At 45.9% G+C, this 14539-nt stretch overlaps 1 protein-coding gene across 1 annotated transcript in view; it reads left to right on the top strand.

Annotated features, from left to right (window-relative positions):
* Positions 1-716: 716 nt before the first annotated feature.
* LRRK1 (leucine rich repeat kinase 1) overlaps positions 717-14539 on the top strand; it is a 121139-nt gene continuing 107316 nt past the window's right edge. The window contains exon 1 of the mRNA XM_044279409.1: positions 717-835. The gene's annotated coding sequence lies outside the window, so the exon portion shown is untranslated. The remainder of the gene's footprint in view (positions 836-14539) is intronic.

The raw sequence follows: 14539 nt of genomic DNA, 5'->3' as shown, positions 1-14539 counted from the left end.
AATAAAATCTTTTTTCTTGTGATTACTCATTTTTTGCTGGATCTGTGGTTTTTGATAATATCACTTTGGGGTGTGTATAACTTTTTGTGTGTGTGTATATATATATATATATATATATATGTATATTTTTTTTTTTTCAATTTAACCCAACAAAGAATTTTGTTCCCGTTTTCCATTTACAAACATGTTAAATTAAATGGTGCCCTTAAAAAATACAACTTATGCCGCAAAAAATAAGTACGTCATATGGCTATATGAAAGGAAAATTTAAAAAGTTATGGCTATTGGAAGGCGGGGAGGAAAAAACTAAAATGCAAAACAAAAAAATGGGCTCGGTACTATAGAGTTAATATAATCAATGGGGTGGGAGTTTTAAATGATTCTGGTTTGTCCTAATGGTAGAGGTCCCAAATCGCTGTCTATGGGCAGCACTAAAAAGAGGGGCTCTGGGAAAACGAACCAATCCAGGATGCCCTTTTCCAGTATTCAAAATCGGTCGTTTTTTTTTTTTTTTAAAGGGACCAATATTCTATGCGTCTATGCAGACAATGCGATTGTCGCTGGTCAGGGGAGACCGTAACGGGAGAGTCGCTATGTGGTACACAGGAGCGACTGAGGAGAGGGCAGCAGTCTGTGGCCGGCGCCTCAGAGCGGCTCTTCTCCTCAGCTCCCGCCTCCTCCTCCATCACTAGGAACTCACGACACTCGCTCCTCCCTGTGAGGATTGAGGAAGTAACGACCGCGGAGTTGTGTGCACATATGATGGGGTGACAGAGCCGCTACTGACCGAGCAGCGGGAGGAGACGTCCCGCCATCCCGAGCTGTGGAGAGACAGGTCGGTCAGCGCTGGGGGCCGAGGCCATTACGGGGGCGCTTCCTGTGGGGATACAGCTCTGGGCTGTCATTCAGCAGACGTAGGGGCCGTGCACAGGGGCTGGAGCACCAGGTGTGGAGGCTCCTCATACCAAGGCACTGCTAGAGGTCCATGCGGCCATACTGTACCTCTGTCGGCCAGATAACGGTGCCATGTATGTTCCGTATAACTAGGGAGGAGCGAATGGACTTCAGATGTTTCATCTGCTCATCCCTGCATACAACTTTGGAGAAGAATATCATGTCATGTGGTTAAAGGGGTTCTCCACCACCAAGGGGTTAAAGGGGTTCTCCAACACCAAGGGGTTAAAGGGGTTCTCCAACACCAAGGGGTTAAAGGGGTTCTCCAACACCAAGGGGTTAAAGGGGTTCTCCAACACCAAGGGGTTCTCCAACACCAAGGGGTTAAAGGGGTTCTCCACCACTAAGGGGTTAAAGGGGTTCTACAAGGCTGGGAAGGATAGACAGAGATAAAAAAAAAAGACATGTGACAAGTAGTGTTGAGCAAACTTGTGTTTTAAGTTCGGCGTCTAAAGTTCGGGTTATCGCAGAATCGCGTTATGGATTCCGCTACCACGGACCATAACAGAATTTAGAATCCATAACGTGATTCTTCGATAACCCGAACTTTAGACGCCGAACTTAAAACACAAGTTCACTTAAGACTAGTGACAAGTGTTCCAGGTCCAGCCTGGTTTCTGGTCCAAGAAGTGTGATGTAGCGTCTGCACATGACGCCGCAGCGCCCTTAGCGGTGATCGTGTAGGGACGGCGCGTGACCGTACTACCGCATGCTTCCGTGGTGTTTCTGTCTGTCCCTTCACACCGCAAAAAAAAATTCAAGATGAATGGGTCTCGATCCACTCCGGCCGCCGCACGGACGTTGCCCATGCATTGGGGACCGCAAATTGTGTTCCCCAATTGTGTTCCCCAACAGCTGCACAACGTCCGTGTGAATGTGGCCTAAGTAACAGTGCTGCGCTATAGCGACTAGTGTGCCGCTATATAGGCTCCCTGCATCTTACATCTAGATCACAGCTCTTGGCATAGCAAGTTTTTTTTCTTTATACCCTATTGTATAGAAGGTCCTGTAGACGCCATGGAGGGGGTCACTGCACCGTACCCCATCTACTAATCAGAACTGAACGCTCTAGGGGAGTCTGTGCCCCCATATATGACATGGTCCCCTATCACCTTCAGTAGGCACCTCGTAACGTCACATCGTTATTACCATGGCTGATAATGGCAGAATCAGCGTTTGTCCCCTCGTTCTCATTGTTGGCCTGGGTATCAGCATGGCAGCGATCAGCTGTATGTGGGCGGCACATCTCTCCTTGTGAGCACGGTGGACACGGCGGTCTCTGACTCTTTTGCTTGCAGCATTGTGAAGTGACAGGATACAATATGGCAGAAATGCAGTAAGAAGGCCACTGGTGAACAAACGGGGGGAGGAATGTGTCAAAATGTTTTGTCTTTTTTTAAGGTCAGTTTTGATTTCATTTTGAGTTGACGAAAGGTGCGCCAAAATTATCAGATGTCCCATGATGTGTGAAATTTGGCACATCTTTAGGCACATATTTTTGTTCCGTATTTGTGGATCAGAACGTGGACCCGTTCATTTTAATGGGTTCGTAAAAAAAAAAAAATGCCGGCAGCACACTGTCCGTACCGCATGTCCCGTTCTTGTCTGTTTTGCGGACAAGCATAGGGCATCTCTACATAAGGGCTCATTCACACGGCCTTTGCAGCCCATTTTATACAACTTTTCAAAAGTAGTGACTGTGGTGTAAAATGGCAAAAATTTGCGAATTTGGGTTCAAAACCGCATTTGTGCCAAATTCTGTGACCTTTATATGCCAGTTCTGTGGCGTGCAAACCGCACAGTGTCGTCCATCAGATCTGCACAGAGGAGAACCGGAAAGTAGCGCGAGAAGCAGAGAGTTAGGACTTTACAGAAAGGAGCGCATTTCTAGGTCTTAGGGCTCAAACACACGAACATATTTTCTTTCCGTGCCCCTTTTTTTTTTTTTGCAGACCGTGTACGGAACCATTTATTTCAATGGATCCACAAAAAAAAGTCAGTTACTCCGTGTGCATTTCGTTTTTGTATGTCCGTTCTGCAAAATAATAGAACATGTCCAATTATTGTGCACATTATGGACAAGGATGGGACTGTTCTATTAGGGGACAGCTGTTCTGTTCCAAAATACGTAATGCACATGGCTGTCATCCGTATTTTTTTTGCGGATCAGTTTTTTACGGACTGCAGAATACATACAGTATGCATGAGGCCTTTGACCAATTTCACACAGTTCTGTTCAGTCCTGGAATACCCTCTGTGTAATCGTCACATTTCCAGGACAGAACTCTGCTCCTCTGACCCAAACTCGTAATGATTCTTACCCGACTGCAGCTCTACCGTACAGTGCTGCCATAGTGCCGTGGGTTTAGCACAGTACACCGTGGTCAGGCAGGAACTCGCAGCATCATATATCATTATGTTCAGTCTGGGAAACGTGGCAATCACAGACCAAACCTGAAATTAGCCTTAGGCCTCATGCACACGACCGTATTTAGTTTCAGTGTCCGATCCGCTTTTTTTGCGGATAGGATGCGGACCCATTCATTTCAATGGGTCCGCAAAAAACGCGGACAGCACACCGTGTGCTGTCCGCATCAGTATGTCCATTCCGTTGCTCTGCAAAAAAATAGTGCATGTCCTATTTTTTTCTATTTTGCGGCCAAGGCTGGGCATTATTACAATGGATCCGCAAAAAAAACGGATGCCATACGGAACGTCGTCCGTTTTTTTTGGCGGACCGCAAAACACATACGGTCGTGTGCATGTAGCCTTAGAGGGCCCGATGTGCCCCGGGGCCCCATAACTGCTGCAGTGACTGGTTATACCCATATCAGCCCAGTACACAGAGCTGAGGATCAAGGTCCTGTACTGTATACCGGACGGACCGGCAGATAACGAAGTATAATATGATATTATCACACCCGATGGGTATTCGGAGGGACACATGATGTAACGCCGGTCAGAGATTAGATTCTTATAACGGTCTTGCTCTTTAGAGCAGATTATTTTTATGGTTCCTGTAATACGACCTTTAATGCGCCTCATAAAAGTGATTTACTGGAAAACGCCCTGAAATGGTTTTGTAAGGTTCTCATTTATACAAGTGGATTTGTGAGCTTTTTCCTATGGATGCCAAATACTGTGCTTAAAGGGGTTTTCTGAAGCTTTTATAGTAATGACCTCAGGATAGGTCATCAGTATCTGATCGGTGGGGATCCAAGACCAGGGACCCCCGCTCATCAGCAGCACTCCCAGTAGCTCCGTGGCCTGCTCCAGCTTTTCCTAGGGCAGGCCATGTGAAGTCACATTCATCAGTCACGTGGCCTAGGAGCAGCTCAGCCCCATTCAGGTGAATGAGGCTGAGCGCGATGTCAAGTACAACCGCTATACAGTGTACAATACTGTGCTTGGTGAGCAGAGAGAAGACCGTGGTGTTCACAGGAACGCCGGTGCCTTCTCAAACAGCTGCTGGACGGGGTTGTTCCTGCTCCTAGAGGCTCTGTTCTCCCACCTTTGTCGCCTCCCTCCAAGTCCTGATTGACAGGGCCAGGCAGCGCTCACATCTGTCTGCCAGCCCTGTGCTCTGGTGAAATCTCATGCCATTCAGCATTAGGCACAGGCGTAGTGAGGGAAAGACGCTCGCAGGCTGCCAGCTTCCTCACCGCTATACTGAACAGCGCGAGATTTCGCCAGAGCACAGGGCTGACAGACTGATGTGAGCGCTGCCTGGCCCTGTCAATCAGGACTTGGAGGGAGGCGACAAAGGTGGGAGAACGGAGCCTCTAGGAGCAGGAACGCCCCCCCCACCTGCTGCTCCTAGAGGATAATTAGCATATTATAAAAGTTAGATTTCGGGCGTAACGGGGGCATAGATAAAAGTAGGAATAGGCTAGTTAGGTTTAGCTGACATTAGCACATCGCTAATGTCAACTAGCTTTATAGGGTTAATTCTGGTGACAGAAAACCTTTAATGTAAAAAAATTAAAATCAGACATCATATAGTCCATGACAACCTCTTTCTACCAAAGCTAGAACCAGCCCTGTACCTCACATGGATCCAGAGATCTCCACATTCATTGCTCTGCTAGATTTATATCAAGCTGACAGCTCAGGGGGCGTGTCTCAGCTCTCCCTATCACAGCTCAGGAGGCGTGTCTCAGCTCTCCCTATCACAGCTCAGGAGGCGTGTCTCAGCTCTCCCTATCACAGCTCAGGGGGCGTGTCTCAGCTCTCCCTATCACAGCTCAGGAGGCAGTTGAAGGATGAAACTGAGCATGTGCGGCCTTCTTGGTGAGCAGGTCAAAGAGAAAAGAAAAAAAAAACAGCAGGTGGTGCTATACAGTTTATTGAATAACTCAATAGCTATGCACAATTTTTAATTACATGTAATTACAAAAGTATTCAGATCCAGGTGCTGGTTTGAAAACTGCAGAATATTTTTCATGGGACAACCCCTTGCATTTTGGTTGGGTCATGCATTGCACTGTATAGAAATATCCTATGGAAAGGGAATAACTTTTAATTCGGTGGGACCTTCTACTGGGACCTCCACTATCATGATAATGGTGACCCCATAGCCCCCGGGTCCCCCTAAATGAACAGAGTGGCAGGTCTATGGGAGTTTATTCTTATTTATCTTCCTCTCTTATATTCTGCAGCGATTTACAGACATTATCATTGCTCACCGTCCCCGCGGAGGTCAGCAGATAGGTGAGCGCAGCACTCGGCTGTACAGATACATTGAGGGGCAGTGCACAGGCTCGACCTGCTGCTCAGTTAATTATGGGGGGGCCCTGAGGGGTACAGGGTCCATTTTCTCATGTCCCAGTTATCCTTCAGTTTTTCTTTATACGTGTGAAAAACGCATGCAATCTGAATACGATCCAGATCGAAAAAACGCACACACTGAACGCAGTCGCTGAAAAAACTGATTGAACTTGCAAATAGGGCTGCACCGGGTATCGAACTTTTGATACCCAATCGATACTTTTAGGCTGGGTTCAGACTTGAGCGTTTTACAGCGCGTTCCTGAGGGGTTAATTGATGGGGTTCGGCCGATCGTCATCTCCCATGGCCTCCCACCCCCCTGCAGTATTATCTTCATTGGTGGCAGTGGCCACAGGGTCCCCACCTCCACAGTAATTTCAATGGTGGCAGTGGCAGCTTCCGATCGGAGCCCCAACAGTGTAATTGTGACATGATAACCATGGCAGCCAGGACGCTACTGAAGCCTTGGGAGAGTGTAGCTCTATTAGGGTGAATAGGACAAGGGTTCTAGCCCTCTACGGGTGCTAATAATTATTGTAAAAAAAAAAGGTTCCGAAAACCCACCAAAATATTACATCTTTAAATCGCCTCCTTTCTCAATTTTACATAAAATATATAAACAATAAAAAAATAAACATATTGGGTATAGCCACGCCCCAAAAAGTCCAAACTAATATAAAAAAATATCTCCTATGCAGTGTAACAGAAAAAAAAAAACACGCGATTTGCCATTTATTAGTCACCTTGCACCCCTCTCCAAAAAAATTATTATGGGCCGGACGTTCCATAAAAAGCGAAATGCACACGGCTTTTTTGGCGTTTATTGTTTTTTGTGGTATCGAATATCGCAATACTTTTTTTATGGTATTGAAATTTTGGTATCGTGACAACCCTACTTGCAAAACCATCACTTTTTTCCCTGAACAGATCCTGACGCCATCCATTTCGCTCACGTGAAAGACGCCTTATACTTCTCTTTCCTGCTCCACTTTTGGCTCCAAAACTGCAACCTGCAAAACTATGGGAGACCCACATGGAAATACAAGAAATACACGACAAATCTGTGTCAAAATGCAGATTTTGATGTGAATTTGCAGTGGATTTTACCCTGTGCATTGCAAGCTGTGCGGCTCAAGGTCCATGTTTATGGGAGCAGTCACACAAACGTATTTTTGGTCCTCGTCCTATCCACATTTTTTGTGGATTGCATGCGGCCCCATTCATTTCTATGGGGCCACAAAAAATGCAGACTGCACTCGGATGTCATTTGTGTGCTGTCCGTGTCCATTCCGCCAATTATGGAACCTAAAAATAGTTTTGTGGACAAGAATAGGCAGTTCTACAATAGGGACATGGCCGGTGTCCGTATTTTGCAGATCAGTGGTTTGCAGGCCGGAAAACTGATACAGGCGTGTGAATACACCTTTAAAGTGAGCGTAGATTCCTAATAAATGCCATCCCCATCTACCAAACTGCGGCCTTCGCTGCCTCTGGTAGTTGTGTGATGAGGGATAGCAGTAGAAATGCAGCGATGTGACCTCTTCTCGCCTCTGAGGCAGTGTTGGGTCGAATTCCTAGAACTACTTTGAAAAGGGAAAAAAAAAAAGTTTTCAGTAAAACTTCAGAATTGCAACATCTTACTGTGTGGTTGAGGTGTCACAATGTCTGCGCTGGGCATTGTACTTTACATTGCACATTGTTTCTTTTATTTTCATGCAGAAACAATGTAGCAAACATAAAGTACAATGCACAGCCGGGTGCTATCCGCCTCGGGTGTCATCTTGCTGGACTGTCGGCTCTGGGCACATACAGAGGCCATTCCCAGTGTCCACAGACCTAGCCCTTCAGCCTCATGCACATGACCGTATTTTGCATCCATGTCTGATTGCCCATGGACCCATTCATTTCTGTTGGTCCGCAAACAAAAACGGACCATCTGTGTGCTGTCCGCATCCGTGCGGCTGTTCCGCACTGGGATAGAACATGTCCTATTCTTGGCCACTAAATGTGCACCATGGACACATTGAAGTCAATAGGTCCGCAAAAAAAGCTGATGTAACAAGGACGTCATGCGTGTTTTGGGGACGGCAAAAAGGATATGGTCATGTGCATGAGGACTTGGGGGGGCTCCATGCACGGTAAAAAAATTTGGGATGTTCCATCACATCATGGGTTTTGGGTCTACAAAGAAACAATACTGTATAATGGCTCACAGGGTCCCTATAGGCCTGTACGAGAATGGATGGTTCAGAAAGCTGGGTGTCCCTGGGCAGGGACCTCGAGTGCCATGCCACCTGCGGAGTTACAGCGCTGATGATACATGGCTGGCTAGATTACAGCTGAATTACTGCATGAATGGTTAGTAACTAAAGAAAGAGACCGCAGCAGCACTCTGCAAACACAAAGTACAATAATGCCATAATTATAGAAAACATGCTGGTGCTAATGCTACGCTTATTTTGTAAATTTGAGATTCTTGGCAAATACATTTTGTACAAAATTATTTGGGCCCGTCTGCCAAACGTCAAGGCGATCTCTATAAGACTGGAACCTAACACTATATACTACCTGTTATATGCCATAATGGCCACTATAACATTCAGGGAGTGCAGGTTCCACATGCATGCTGGTCCACTGTGCTTTTTACCATTTTTGGTGCCATAACGGCCTCCATTAAAGGGGTTGTCCGGGATCAAGAGTAAAAAAAAAAACAAAACCCAGTTAAATCACTATTAATAGCGGTTTGAAGGTCCCCCCCAGATGTTTTTAGGTATTTTTACACTTCAGCAGGGCTCCCACTGATTGTTTCCCTCTCTGTTTATGTGTGCGGTAACTTCCTGCCGCACTGCTTTCTGGGTCCCAGCGCAGCATTGCGTTGTTTCAAGTGTATGTCTGCTCCTCTGTGCAGCCGCCTCCTGCCGCAACTATTCCTCCCCCTCAGTCACGCCCCTAAATGCTGCCTTCCTTGCTGAGAATGCGCCCTGCCCGGTGACATCACTGGACCAGAGGGGCATGGCTTAGCGCGTGTGTTGCCGCCTAGTTACTGCACCTCCATGCGCTCGGAATAATTACTGAGGCTGGCGGTGACATCACCGGGCTCCTTGAGAAGCCGAAGAAGAGGCTTCGCTATGCAGAAAGGGACCCGGGACTGGGATAGAAACTGCACTTCCGGCTGAAAATTTGTGAAGTGAAAAAGGGCGATCAAAAATGTCTGGTAAGGCCTCTTGCACACGACCCTATGGCTTTTTCAGTATTTTGCAGTCCGCAAAAAACGGATCCACAAAAAATACGGATGACGTCCGTGTGCATTCCGTTTTTTGCAGAATGGAACAGCTGGCCCCTGATAGAACAGTACTATCCTTGTCCGTTATGCGGACAATAATAGGACATGTTCTATCTTTGAACGGAAATACCGAAATGGAAGGCATATGGAGTACCTTCCGTTTATTTTTTTTTGCGGATCCAATCAAATGAATGGTTCAGTATACGGTCCATATAAGGAACGCAAAAAAAGGAACGTAAATGGAGAAAAAAACGTTTGTGTGCAAGAGTCCTGAGGCAAAAATGTAATATTTAGGGGACCATTGTACACATACTCCAATGTCCGCAATCCCAGACAACCCCTTTAAATCCAGGGTAGCAGGTACTGTTGGTAACTGAATGAATCATGTAGCAGAGTACTGTAGGATGATGTTACTTCTACAAAGCATTCCGGCTTATTGCCGTCTGTCATCTGTGGGGCGTTAATGCAACAAAACGCCAGTGGATGTGGGTGATATACAGACCAGCTTCCTGGTGATCATTTATAACACCACATTGGCCCTTTGTTTTCCGGACCTTCGTCACATAACCCGTCATACTTGGTACGTTAAGCTGGGACTACACGGCACCAACATGACCAGTGATAGTGAATGGGGCTGCAACAAAATCCAGCAGGTTTAGATTTCTTGTGACTGTTGGGTTGCAACGTGACCCCGTTCACTTTCACCAGTTGCAATGCTACAGCATTAGGGATCATGCACGCGGCCTTATCCGGTTTTGCAGCCTGCCAATTAAGGATCCGCAAAACACAGATACCGGCTGTGTGTTCTGCATTTTGCGGAAGGAAACGTCTTTCCCTCTATAGAACTGTTCTATACTTGTCCGTAAAATGGGCAAGAATAGGATGTTCTTTCCTTTTGCGCAGCCACGGAACAGACATAAGGATGCAGACAACATACGGTGTGCTGGCCACATCGTTTGCGGTCCCATTGCAGCGAATGGGTGACCACATCCAACCCACAAAAATCTTGATTGGATGCAGATCAAAAATGTTTGTGTGCATGAGCCCTTACAATGTAATCTGCGGCCATGTGATGTGTGTTGTGGCCAAAGTAGCCGTATAGCCCCAACCTTATTTTACAATACCCCCCAAAAACAAAACATATATATGTATTTTCTAATTTATTTTTTTAAAGCATTTTTCTTAGAATCGTGAATAAATCCAAGTCCATGTGGTATCATTATAAACATTGTCTTCATCCAGTTCTCAGGAAAAGCTGGGTGGCTAATACTAAGCTTAGGCTGAGTTCACACCGTGCTCTGGCAGAGCCATGATACCGCAGATGTCTCATGGACCTCATTTACTTATAGTAGGTTCTGCTGGGGTTTCTGTCATGTCTGCCCATTACATTTGCCAAGGCAGTGTGAACAGAGCTTTAGTATCAGTCACTGTGCTATTACTGCCAGTGATTGGCTATCGCCCAGCCTTCTTACAGACAGATGGAATTAAAGGGTACATGCTGTTGCATCTCAGTGCCATTTTTTTATTTTATTTTTTGCAGACCCATTGACTTCAGTGAGTCTGTGGTCCGCATTTTGCTGACAATTTTGCGGAACTGACTTATAGATGCAGAAAGCACATAGATGACTCGTCTGCTTTCTGATGTCCATTCCGTAAAAAGATAGAACATGTCCTATACTTGGCTGCAAATTGTGGACCACTGACCCATTGAAGTCAACGGGTCCACAAAAAATGTGAATGCAACACTGATGGTATACGTATTTTGCAGATCGGCAATTTATATTGCTTTAGGGCTCATGCACACGAACGTATATTCTTTGCGTGTCCGTTCCGTTTTTTTTGCAGACCATATACGGATTACATTCATTTCAATGGGTCCGCAAAAAAAACTCAGAAGGTACTCTGTGAGCATTCCGTTTCCGTATGTCCGTATTTCTGTTCGGCAAAAAAAATAGAACATGTCCTATTATTGTCCGCATTTCGGACAAGGATAGTACTGTTCTATTAAGTGCCAGCTGTTCCGTTTTTGCGGATCTGTTTTTTGCGAACCGCAAAATACATACGGTCGTGTGCATGAGCCCTTATAGCATTAACCTCCCTGATTGTACTGAGATATGAGTACTTATCCCACTACTATCACTATACCAGTAGTGGCCATGTAGTAATAGGGGGGCAGTACTAATACTCACCTGTCCTCTTGCACTTCCCATATATGATGGGCTCTGTGATTATATTTTATAGACCTCAATGGCAGATAAGCCATAAAGTTAGTTTACTAAAGGCGCAGTGTGCCTGCACCGTCCTGTACATCTGCTGAGCTCTGCAGCATTGGCCGTCTGTCATTCATTTGTAGAATGTGAGACCAAAATATAAAAGGGGAACTTTTACAATTCATTGGGTGTGTGCGCCGGCGACAGAATGTACGCCTGCTTTCATTTTTTATTGTTGGCTATTGCACAGTAGACTGTAGACCCTAGGCTGTTTCTCAAACTTGGCGCCCCCAGAACAAGATGTGTAATAATACTTGTATATAGTGACTCCATCAGCAGAATAGTGAATGCAGCTCTGAAGTACAGTACATCCTGTAATTCGGATTCAGCACAGCATAAGTAATATTGATGTGGTAATAATGTAGTGTGCAATGCTGCTCTATTTCTAATACTTACTGTTGGGCTTATACTATGAACACTTGCTATATCTGTAACGTATGTGCACAGTGACTCCACCAGCAGAATAGTGAGTGCAGCTCTAGAGTATAATAAAGCATTAAAAGTCAGGATCACTACAAGTTCGGTAATGTAATATTTTTACAGTGGGGTGATTTATTAAAGGGGTTATCCAACCCCGAAAATGCCCAGGCCGCTCATACTGGTTAAACTTACCCCGGTCCCCGACACCCAGCACGGCTGCTGGTGCATCTCCCCGTCGCACGGCTCAAAACATCCAGTGACAGGGGGAAGGTGATGGGGGGGGGGGGAAGCCAATAGCAGGCCGCGACGGTGACGAGCCTCCCTAGCCTCACCCGAGGCTTGTTCCCGTTGAGGCCTGCTATTGGCAAATGTTTTGATCCACGCAAAGGGAGGGTGCATCAGCGGCCGTGCAGGCATCGGAAGCAACGCGGGTGCCGAGGAGTGGGGTAGGTAGGACCAGTATAAGGGACCTGTGCACTTTGGGGGGCATTACCAGGGTTGGATAACCTCTTTAAGACCAACTTTTTATTCCAGTCTTAGATTTGCTGTAAGATTTGGCTATTATATAACTAGGCTCGCACCTCATCATAAACTAGGCAAATCTAAGGAAAAATTGCAAACATAATTGACATGCTGCTGATTTCAAACTGTGCACGGCAGGTCAATTTCCGCATGGAACGAAAAAGCAAAGTGTACATAAGATTTGTTCAGTTTCATACACTTTACTGGTACTGTATTATGCAGGGAATCTGCACGTAAAAAATGTGTAAATGCGTGTGCAGGTACCCATAATGAATCTAACCCAAAATCTGCATGTAACTGCGGAATGAATGTGTGGCGATAACTTTTATGGAATAATTCCACCACATGTGCACCTCGGCTAAGGAACCATTCACACTGGAAGATATTCTGCCAGTAATGCCAGAGCTGATGGGCTATCCAGCCATTTGCTGTGTAGGGAATTCCGCTGCAGGGACTATTTTTGTGTTAATTTATTCTGTTGGCGGACCCTCCTTTTATTTATTTTTGGGCCAATTTTAAGATTACCGTAGATGTAATTAATAAATCGCGGAGTGTAATAAATCTGCATGTATGTTATCCCCGTGTTTGCGTGAGTTTTTTTCCCACACTCCAAAGACATACTGATAGGGAATCTGGATTGTGAGCCCCATTGGGGACAGGTTGATGACAAAAAGCGCTGCAGAATATGTCAGCGCTATAGAAGTGCATACAATAAATAAATAAATAATAAATATCAATTACTTAGGTTTTCTCGTTAAAAGGGTGACTCTAGGTGATAAAACACTTAACCTTGACTGTGACAAGCTTTTCTTAGTTCCAGACCAGCTAGAACTATGAGCATGAATAATTCATCTGAGTGCTCCTGGAAGCTGTCATCTATACCCATTAGGCACCTTCCCTCATAATCTAATTTGTTTGTGCAGTAGGGAGATCTCTTTGTACATCGCCGGCATCTACATTACTTTGAGTATCGTCCGCCAGTTCTAAATGTAAGGGCTCTTTCACACTTGCGTTGTCCGGATCCGTCGTGTACTCCATTTGCCGGAATTACACGCCGGACCCGGAAAAACGCAAGTGAACTGAAAACATTTGAAGACGGATCAGTCTTCAAAATGCTTTCAGTGTTACTATGGCACCCAGGACGCTATTAAAGTCCTGGTTGCCATAGTAGTAGTGGGGAGCGGGGGAGCAGTATACTTACAGTCCGTGCGGCTCCCGGGGCGCTCCAGAATGACGTCAGAGCGCCCCATGCGCATGGATGACGTGTCCATACGATCACGTCATCCATGCGCATGGGGCGCTCTGACTTCATTCTGGAGCGCCCCGGGAGCCGCACGGACTGTAAGTATACTGCTCCCCCGCTCCCCACTACACTTTACCATGGCTGCCAGGACTTTAGCGTCCCGGCAGCCATGGTAACCATTCAGAAAAAGCTAAACGTCGGATCCGGCAATGCGCCAAAACGACGTTTAGCTTAAGTCCGGATTAATGCCTTTCAATGGGCATTAATTCCGGATCCGGCCTTGCGGCAAGTGTTCAGGATTTTTGGCCGGAGCAAAAAGCGCACCATGCTGCGGTATTTTCTCCGGCCAAAAAACGTTTCGGTCCTGAACTGAAGACATCCTGATGCATCCTGAACGGATTTCTCAACATTCAGAATGCATTAGGATAAAACTGATCAGGATTCTTCCGGCATAGAGCCCCAACGACGGAACTCTATGCCGGAACAGAACAACGTAGGTGTGAAAGAGCCCTAAGACAGCTTCTGAGCCTATCTGACATTGATGGCATATCCTAGCCTAGGTTTTTATTAAAAATGTTGGACCAATAAGGACTTGGTTGGTCTATTCATCCCCGACTTCTTATACTATTACTTGGCTTCTCAGTTCAAATACTTATGCCCTTGGTTTTCCCCTTTAAATTATGTGGGAGATGAGTCTCTGCTGGGGAACTCATCCGAAGAGTCCTCACAGGGGTATTCTGACATTACTCCCCTTCATATGGCAGCAAAAGCAGTGTGGATACAAATTCAAAAACTATTAAATCATGCAGGTGTCTTGCCCCAGTGGCCATTATGGAATTACTTTGGTCTGGTCAACTCCTGAAACAGAATATGTGGCTAACATTTGACCAGCTTTGAGATGCTTCGCCTCACAGAGGCTGCTCCTGATTTCTCCAGATGACACATGGCCCTCCAGTTTCCATACAGACCCCACCAGTTGTGGAGGCTCTTGTCAAGGTGCCATTAAATCTACCATATATACAGGTGAAACTTGAAAAATTAGAATGTTCTGCAAAGTTCATTTATTTCAGTAATGCAACC

This window comes from Bufo gargarizans, chromosome 2, assembly GCF_014858855.1.
Source record: "Bufo gargarizans isolate SCDJY-AF-19 chromosome 2, ASM1485885v1, whole genome shotgun sequence".
In the NCBI taxonomy this organism is placed as follows: Eukaryota; Metazoa; Chordata; class Amphibia; order Anura; family Bufonidae; genus Bufo; species Bufo gargarizans.
Note: the sequence above shows the minus strand (reverse complement) of the source record. Positions and strands in the feature narration are given on the sequence as shown.